The sequence below is a fragment of the Leptodactylus fuscus genome, chromosome 4 (assembly GCF_031893055.1).
Source record: "Leptodactylus fuscus isolate aLepFus1 chromosome 4, aLepFus1.hap2, whole genome shotgun sequence".
NCBI classification, from domain to species: Eukaryota; Metazoa; Chordata; class Amphibia; order Anura; family Leptodactylidae; genus Leptodactylus; species Leptodactylus fuscus.
In genome coordinates, this window is record NC_134268.1 from 123,787,142 (window position 1) to 123,795,902 (window position 8,761).

General features: G+C 50.6%; 1 protein-coding gene across 3 annotated transcripts in view; it reads right to left on the reverse strand.

Annotated features, from left to right (window-relative positions):
- Positions 1 to 2,697, reverse strand: part of LOC142200573 (uncharacterized) — an 81,534-nt gene extending 78,837 nt beyond the window's left edge. For 2 of the 3 annotated variants that reach the window (XM_075271018.1, XM_075271017.1), the window contains exon 1: positions 2,611 to 2,697. The gene's annotated coding sequence lies outside the window, so the exon portion shown is untranslated. Of the gene's footprint in view, positions 1 to 2,551 lie in introns of all 3 variants that reach the window. The other variant, XM_075271019.1, reaches the window with a different exon arrangement.
- Positions 2,698 to 8,761: the final 6,064 nt, after the last annotated feature.

An 8,761-nucleotide genomic window follows, 5' to 3' on the forward strand; every position in this document is an offset into this window, starting at 1 on the left:
CATGCCGTTCTTCCCCCCCTTCATCTGCCCCAGTGTCATGCCGTTCTTCCCCCCCTTCATCTGCCCCAGTGTCATGCCGTTCTTCCCCCCCTTCATCTGCCCCAGTGTCATGCCGTTCTTCCCCCCCTTCATCTGCCCCAGTGTCATGCCGTTCTTCCCCCCCTTCATCTGCCCCAGTGTCATGCCGTTCTTCCCCCCCTTCATCTGCCCCAGTGTCATGCCGTTCTTCCCCCCCTTCATCTGCCCCAGTGTCATGCCGTTCTTCCCCCCCTTCATCTGCCCCAGTGTCATGCCGTTCTTCCCCCCCTTCATCTGCCCCAGTGTCATGCCGTTCTTCCCCCCCTTCATCTGCCCCAGTGTCATGCCGTTCTTCCCCCCCTTCATCTGCCCCAGTGTCATGCCGTTCTTCCCCCCCTTCATCTGCCCCAGTGTCATGCCGTTCTTCCCCCCCTTCATCTGCCCCAGTGTCATGCCGTTCTTCCCCCCCTTCATCTGCCCCAGTGTCATGCCGTTCTTCCCCCCCTTCATCTGCCCCAGTGTCATGCCGTTCTTCCCCCCCTTCATCTGCCCCAGTGTCATGCCGTTCTTCCCCCCCTTCATCTGCCCCAGTGTCATGCCGTTCTTCCCCCCCTTCATCTGCCCCAGTGTCATGCCGTTCTTCCCCCCCTTCATCTGCCCCAGTGTCATGCCGTTCTTCCCCCCCTTCATCTGCCCCAGTGTCATGCCGTTCTTCCCCCCCTTCATCTGCCCCAGTGTCATGCCGTTCTTCCCCCCCTTCATCTGCCCCAGTGTCATGCCGTTCTTCCCCCCCTTCATCTGCCCCAGTGTCATGCCGTTCTTCCCCCCCTTCATCTGCCCCAGTGTCATGCCGTTCTTCCCCCCCTTCATCTGCCCCAGTGTCATGCCGTTCTTCCCCCCCTTCATCTGCCCCAGTGTCATGCCGTTCTTCCCCCCCCTCATCTGCCCCAGTGTCATGCCGTTCTTCCCCCCCTTCATCTGCCCCAGTGTCATGCCGTTCTTCCCCCCCTTCATCTGCCCCAGTGTCATGCCGTTCTTCCCCCCCTTCATCTGCCCCAGTGTCATGCCGTTCTTCCCCCCCTTCATCTGCCCCAGTGTCATGCCGTTCTTCCCCCCCCCCCTTCATCTGCCCCAGTGTCATGCCGTTCTTCCCCCCCCCTTCATCTGCCCCAGTGTCATGCCGTTCTTCCCCCCCCCCTTCATCTGCCCCAGTGTCATGCCGTTCTTCCCCCCCCCCCTTCATCTGCCCCAGTGTCATGCCGTTCTCCCCCCCCCCCTTCATCTGCCCCAGTGTCATGCCGTTCTTCCCCCCCCCCTTCATCTGCCCCAGTGTCATGCCGTTCTTCCCCCCCTTCATCTGCCCCAGTGTCATGCCGTTCTTCCCCCCCTTCATCTGCCCCAGTGTCATGCCGTTCTTCCCCCCCCCCTTCATCTGCCCCAGTGTCATGCCGTTCTTCCCCCCCTTCATCTGCCCCAGTGTCATGCCGTTTCTTCCCCCCCCCCCTTCATCTGCCCCAGTGTCATGCCGTTCTTCCCCCCCCCCTTCATCTGCCCCAGTGTCATGCCGTTCTTCCCCCCCCCTTCATCTGCCCCAGTGTCATGCCGTTCTTCCCCCCCCCCTTCATCTGCCCCAGTGTCATGCCGTTCTCCCCCCCCCCCCCCATCATCTGCCCCGGTGTCATGCCGTTCTCCCCCCTCCCTTCATCTGCCCCATGTCATGCCGTTCTCCCCCTCCATCTGCCCCCAGTTTCATGGGCCCCCTACATTATGTTCCATCTTAATGTTTAACACACACACACAAAAAAAAAAAAAAAAAAAAAAAAAAAAAAAAAAAACACACTCACCTTCCCTTGCTCCCCCGCCGCTCTCTCCGGAGTCTCACTCATACACATGTTGTAGGCGCGATGTGACGTCATCACATCACGGCTACAAATGCCGGAGCGCAGCAATAAAGCAGGAGCTGAGCTGTGACAGCTCCAGCTTTAAACGCCTATGTAAATGGGCGCCGATGAGTTGAAAGTTGAATACCTCCCACTGACCGGGACCGTTTTGTTAGGTCCGGGCCGCGGTGCCCCGCGCGGTTGCCCGGCTCTGGATCCGCCCCTGACAGTAAGAGCTCTTGAAAACTAAGTAATAGTATAACTTTTCATTATACACAGAGTGACGTTCACGAGCACAAAGCCCCACAAAATGGCTAACATGGAGAGCTTTCTTGTTTTTCCATATACAGTACACTTATACATACAGAGTATGCACCTCTGAGGACTTGGCAGACTCCGTACTGCGCCATGTTGACTCTACAGTACTGTGCCTTTGAATCTATGGGACTGTACTGTATCATGTTGGTGTCCTTCCTGCACTTGAGAAGTGTGTCGTTAACCATGTAACTACCGGAAAGCGGGAAAGAGATTCAGAGCAAACGTGAATAGTCTGAATGCCAGACAGCATTCATACCGACCCAGGTGCACAAACCCCAGAGGGTATTACACTCTATAATACAGAGTATATTACCGATACAGACTACCGACTTTACCTATACAGAACCAGCTTCGGGCGCTGCCCTTCTCCGTATTGTCACCGAGGACCACTCACCTCCTTCTCTGTGGAGCTTGCTGAAGCGTAAAATTTAGGGTAGCTGCTAAATCCTAGTGAGCTAAAGGACTTCCGGTGATGTCGTGACCATGTGATCAGCCTCTGGTGTGGGCGGAGCTATTCAAGACAGTGCCGGGTTACACAGGAAGAGAAGGCTGCAGTGAATGGAGGCTGGAAGGTAAGATGGAGAGAAAGACAGCATGTGTAAGCAGGCGGTTGCGTCTAGAATGGAGTTGCTCCTGGTAGGTCCTCCCTCCAACAACTCCAATCTAGTCACCTCACTAGTGAACCGTCTAGATTGGAGTTGCTGGAGGGAGGATCTGCTAGAATCAGCTGCAATGTAGACTGTTCAGTGCTGAAGTGACTAGAATGGAGTTGCTTAGAGGAGCTACCGCCAGAAACTCCAATCTAGTCACCTCACTACAGGAGCAGCTAGAGTGGAGTGTCTATAGGAAGGAGCCATAACTGGCCAAGAGAGACATTGTATATGTATAGTTATCAATAAGATTATAGGAAAAAAAAAAAAAAAAAAATATATATATATAAAATTACATTGCATTATAGATAGATAGATAGATATACCTATATATATTACATATGTATAGTTTATAAATATATATTTGCCTTATGGTCTGAACAGGGTGGTGACGCCGCAGCCTTACGTGTTTATTAGAACTTGCGCCACTTTCTTGTTGTAAGTGATAATGGAAATATATGGTAATTAATAACTCATATAGAGCTAAATTCTGACGTATCGCTGTGCGCCTGATTTATCAGTATATAGTTACTGCAGGTAGGCTCATGATGGTCTAGGTATATTCTGTAGTTGCTATAGGTAGGTCCTCCTTACAGCAACTCCATTCTAGCTGTCTCACTACAGAACTGACTAGAATGGAGTTGCTGCAGGTAGGTTCATGGTCTCAGGGTATATTCTGTAGTTGCTATAGGTAGGTCCTCCTTACAGCAACTCCATTCTAGCTGTCTCACTACAGAACTGACTAGAATGGAGTTGCTGCAGGTAGGTTCATGGTCTGGGTATATTCTGTAGTTGCTATAGGTAGGTCCTCCTTATAGCAACTCCATTCTAGCTGTCTCATTACAGAACTGACTAGAATGGAGTTGCTGCTGGTAGGTTCATGGTCTGGGTATATTCTGTAGTTGCTATAGGTAGGTCCTCCTTACAGCAACTCCATTCTAGCTGTCTCACTACAGAACTGGCTAGAATGGAGTTGCTGCAGGTAGGTTCATGGTATCAGTATATTCTGTAGTTGCTATAGGTAGGTCCTTCTTACAGCAACTCCATTCTAGCTGTCTCACTACAGAACTGACTAGAATGGAGTTGCTGCAGGTAGGTTCATGGTCTCAGTGTATTCCGTAGTTGCTATAGGTAGGTCCTCCCTACAGCAACTCCATTCTAGCTGTCTCACTACAGAACTGACTAGAATGGAGTTTCTGCAGGTAGGTTCATGGTCTCCGTGTATTCCATAGTTGCTATAGTTAGGTCCTTCTTACAGCAACTCCATTCTAGCTGTCTCACTACAGAACTGAATAGAATGGAGTTGCTGCAGGTAGGTTCATGGTATCAGTATATTCTGTAGTTGCTCTAGGTAGGTCCTCCTTACAGGAACTCCATTCTAGCTGTCTCACTACAGAACTGAATAGAATGGAGTTGCTGCTGGTAGGCTCATGGTCTCGGTATATTCTCTATAGGTTATTCAGTATAGGACCTATATCTTATGATAAGCTCCACCTACATTAATATTAATAAAATAAACATACATTTAAAAAAATATGTATTTTATTGAAATAAAACCATCCGCACAATCCTCATTATCCATATTTAACAAAACAAAAAAACCACCTCCACTAGTTACCAACGTAGCCAACGTATCAACCCCTTCCCTTCTACCAACTTACCTGTCCTGGACTAGTATTACCTGCTTTCATGGAATAAACCAGCCACTGTCGTCCCATGTGATGGGGTTACTAGAGGAAAGACATGATCACGTGTGTGCCAGGTTCTACGTTGTTTAAAGAGGACCTTTCACCTCCTGGGGCACATGCAGTGTAATATACCACTAGAAAACCAACATTGTGCTGAATTAAGTGCACTATCGGCTTTCCCTTGCTGTGCCGGTACCGTAGCTCTTCACTGTCAGAGGGGCGTTTCTAACATCAGGATCACCTTTCTTCACAGTAGCATCTATTGCACTGTACTGTGAGACTGGGGGGCATTGCTTACCGCCTAGCGATGATGTCTATGGACGAGTACTATCAGGAGGGGGGGGGTGGGGAGGGGGCGTTCCTCACCGCTCTCACAGTACAGCGCTATAGGCGCTACTTTGAGGAAGGGCGTCCCTGACTGTCAGAAACACCCTTCTGACAGTTAAGAGCTACGGTACCGGCACCGATGGCTTTTCACTGGGGCACAGAACGTGAATTCAGAGCACTGGCTTTCTAGCGGTGTATTACACTGCATGTGCCCCAGGAGGTGAAAGGTCCTCTTTAAATCTGTCATGTGACCTGAATGATAAAAACCCAGATCGCTAAAACATCAGTTACTCATGGACCCCATTGGCTTAATGGGGTCAGTGGTTTCCATACTGAAACAGGCAGAGAGAACAATCCTCCGTCCAGGACTTTTCTCCCTGTCGATTTCTACGGCCAGTGTGAATCTTAACCACAAATTTAGTCCAGTGACCTTCTTTTTTATTTAATGGAGAACCAGAATGTGAGGACTTCTCCTACTGAAAGGATAGTACCTCAGGATAGGCCATCAGTATTAGATTTGCAGGGGCCCCAACAGATCTCTGGTGCTGTACAAACTGTAGTGGTGAGTGTAGGTACCACAGCGATGCACCATTACAATCTCTGTATTGGAGATATACAGGGGTTTCTTGTGTTGGGGTTTCCCCTGGAGGTCTAATATTGATGGCCTATCCTGAGAAAGTGGATAACTCCTTGAGGCTGGCTCCCCACATCACTTAAACATCGAGGAAGAAATGTGGCAGAAAAAAAAAACCCAATCCCATCCCCATTTTACGGTAAAATACATACAGCAGATACGCTGCACTGTCATGGTTTTGGAAATCTGAGCATGCCAGTTATACCCCAGGACACACCGGCGGCGGCTTCCCTATTGGCATAATTAAAGCAGAAAGTCCACAGAGGAAACCTGTACAAAGCGCTACAGGAAGAACCCCGATGTGTTGCTGTTTTTCCAACAAGTGTTTTTTTTTTTTGCTACTTGTGCTACGTGGGGCCTTAACCACAGTCATGTCAAGCTTGTGATTAACCCCTTCTTGGGTAATCAGCAATTCAATCACTTAGATGGAATCACTGACTGCAGGAGGTTGGGGGAGTCAGTGGTGAATACAGCTCACCAGGCACACTTGGTGGTCTTCGGGGGGCACGTTGTATTAATGAATATATGGGGGGGGGGACACAGACCGCCTGCTATACAAATAAAGCAGGGGTAGGCAAGCTTCAGTACACCAGCTGTTGTAAAACTACAACTCCCAGCATGCATACTTGCTCTGTTGTTCTTGGAACTCCCATCGAAGTGAATGGAGCATGTTGGGAGTTGTAGTTTAACAGCAGCTGGAGTGCTGAAGGTTGCTGACCCCTGAAATAAAGTATAGCTGCCCTAATCTTCCTTAGGGTTGCACCTGCTATACGAGGAGAGTAAAGTGACCCTGACATTTGTTAGAATAGCTAACTCATGCACTAGAAAGAGTTAATTGCTGTCATAACCTGACCACAACTAAACCCAATGGCAAGAGTCACAGTCAAGGCTTTACTCTCGGTTATGACACACAGAAAAGTAATGTCTTAAGATTCGCCTCTATCTAGTGCAGGGACTCCTCCTGCTCTGAATGAGTCCCTGCATTGTGGGTAACCTCTTTATACAGCAATGAGCATCAGTTTGGTGCTGGTGATTAGAGATGAGCGAATACTGTTCGGATCAGCCGATCCGAACAGCACGCAGCCATAGAAATGAATGGGTGCGTGCTGTTTGGATCGGCTGATCCGAACAGTGTTTTCTCATCTCTACTAGTGATCACTGCAGGGTTGGAGAGTGAGCAGTGCAGAATATTTATGCATACAGTTCACACAGGAGGCAGCCCCCAGGTCCTGGATCTCCCCTAGCATACAGACGGCAGCCCCCATGCCCCTCTGAGGCTACAGATGGCAGCCCCCCCCCCCTCCCCAGTATACAGCAGGAGCACCCTAACACATAGGTGGCAACACCCCAGGTGCCGGACCCCTCCAACACACAGGCGGCATCCCCAAACACACACAGGTGGTAGCATCCCCCCCGGGACCCTGCCCACCATTACATGCAAGCAGCACCCCAGGGACATTTGCTCCTCCATTAGATGCCAGCAGCACCCCAAGGACTCTGCCCACCCCACCCCCCATAGATGCCCAAGCACACCAAGGATGCATGCCTACATAATTAGATGTCGATGGCACCCCAGGGTCTCCGCCCCTTTTAGTTGCCAGAAGCACGCCAGGGACATCTTCCCCCTATCCATGCCAACAGCATCCCCCTTAGATGCCAATAGCACCCCAAGGACCTCCCCCTTTATGCCAGTAGCACCTCGAGGACCCCTACCTATCTTCAGATGCCAGCAGCATCCCTCACAGTGTAGAATAATATCACCGGAGGGGGGCTGTTGGGAGCATATAATACAGGGGGGTGGGATGGGACACTGCTGGGCATGTAATACTGTATATGGGGGAATACCTGAGCATGTAATACTGTGTAGGGGGAGAGGAACTGCTTGGCATATAATACTGTGGGGTTACACTGCTGGGCTTGTAATACTGTGTGTGTGTGGGGGGGGGGGGGGGGCACGGCTGGGCATGAAATACTGTGCACGCCACTGCCTCCCCCCCCCCCCATAGATGCAGCAGCACCCCCAATGTTCTCCTGCACCCCCTTAAATGCCAGAAACACACAAAGGACCCAGTCTCCCTTCATGACAATGACTCCTATACCACCCTAAGCATCAGTCCAATCTAGACCCTCTGGGATACAGTCACATGTAAAACATCACTCTTTTCAGCCTCATCCAACATGCAGTCCCATGTAACTACATCACTCGCTCCCCTCAGCCTCATCCAACATGCAGTCCCATGTAACAACATCACACTCTCCCCTCAACCTCACCCAACATGCAGTCCCATGTAACTACATCACTCTCTACCCTCAGCCTCATCCAACATACAGTCCCATGTAATAACATCACTCGCTCCCTTCAGTCTCATTGAACATGCAGTCCCATGTAACTACATCACTCTCTCCCCTCAACCTCACCCAACGTGCAGTCCCATGTAACAACACCGCTCGCTCCCCTATGCCTTACCCAACATGCAGTCCCATGTAACTACATCACTCTCTCTCCTCAGCCTCATCCAACATGCAGTCCCATGTAACTCCCACTCTCTCCCCTCAACCTCACCCAACCAGCAGTCCCATGTAATAACAGCACTCGCTCCCTTCAGCCTCATTGAACATGCAGTCCCATGTAACTACATCACTCTCTCCCCTCAACCTCACCCAACGTGCAGTCCCATGTAACAACACCGCTCGCTCCCCTATGCCTTACCCAACATGCAGTCCCATGTAACTACATCACTCTCTCTCCTCAGCCTTATCCAACATGCAGTCCCATGTAACTACATCACGCTCTCTCTCCCCTCAGCCTCATCCAACATGCAGTCCCATGTAACTCCATCACTCGCTCCTCTCAGCATCATCCAACATGCAGTCCCATGTAACTTCATCACTCTCTCCCCTCAACCTCACCCAACCTGCAGTCCCATGTAACAACATCACTCGCTCCTCTCAGCCTCATCCAACATGCAGTCCCATGTAACAACATCATTTGCTCTCCTCAGCCTCATCCAACATGTAGTCCCATGTAACTACATCACTCTCTCTCCCCTCAGCCAACATGCAGTCCCATGTAATAACATCACTCGTTCCCCTCAGCCTCATACAACATGCCGTCTCATGTAAAACAAACCTGTCTTTTGTCTCTCCCCTTCCATCCTCCATTACCACAAGACAATCCCCTCTGCTTTCTGTTCTCCAGCTCCATGTGCTCGGCTCCGACTTCCTCTATACAGCACAGAGCAGTGA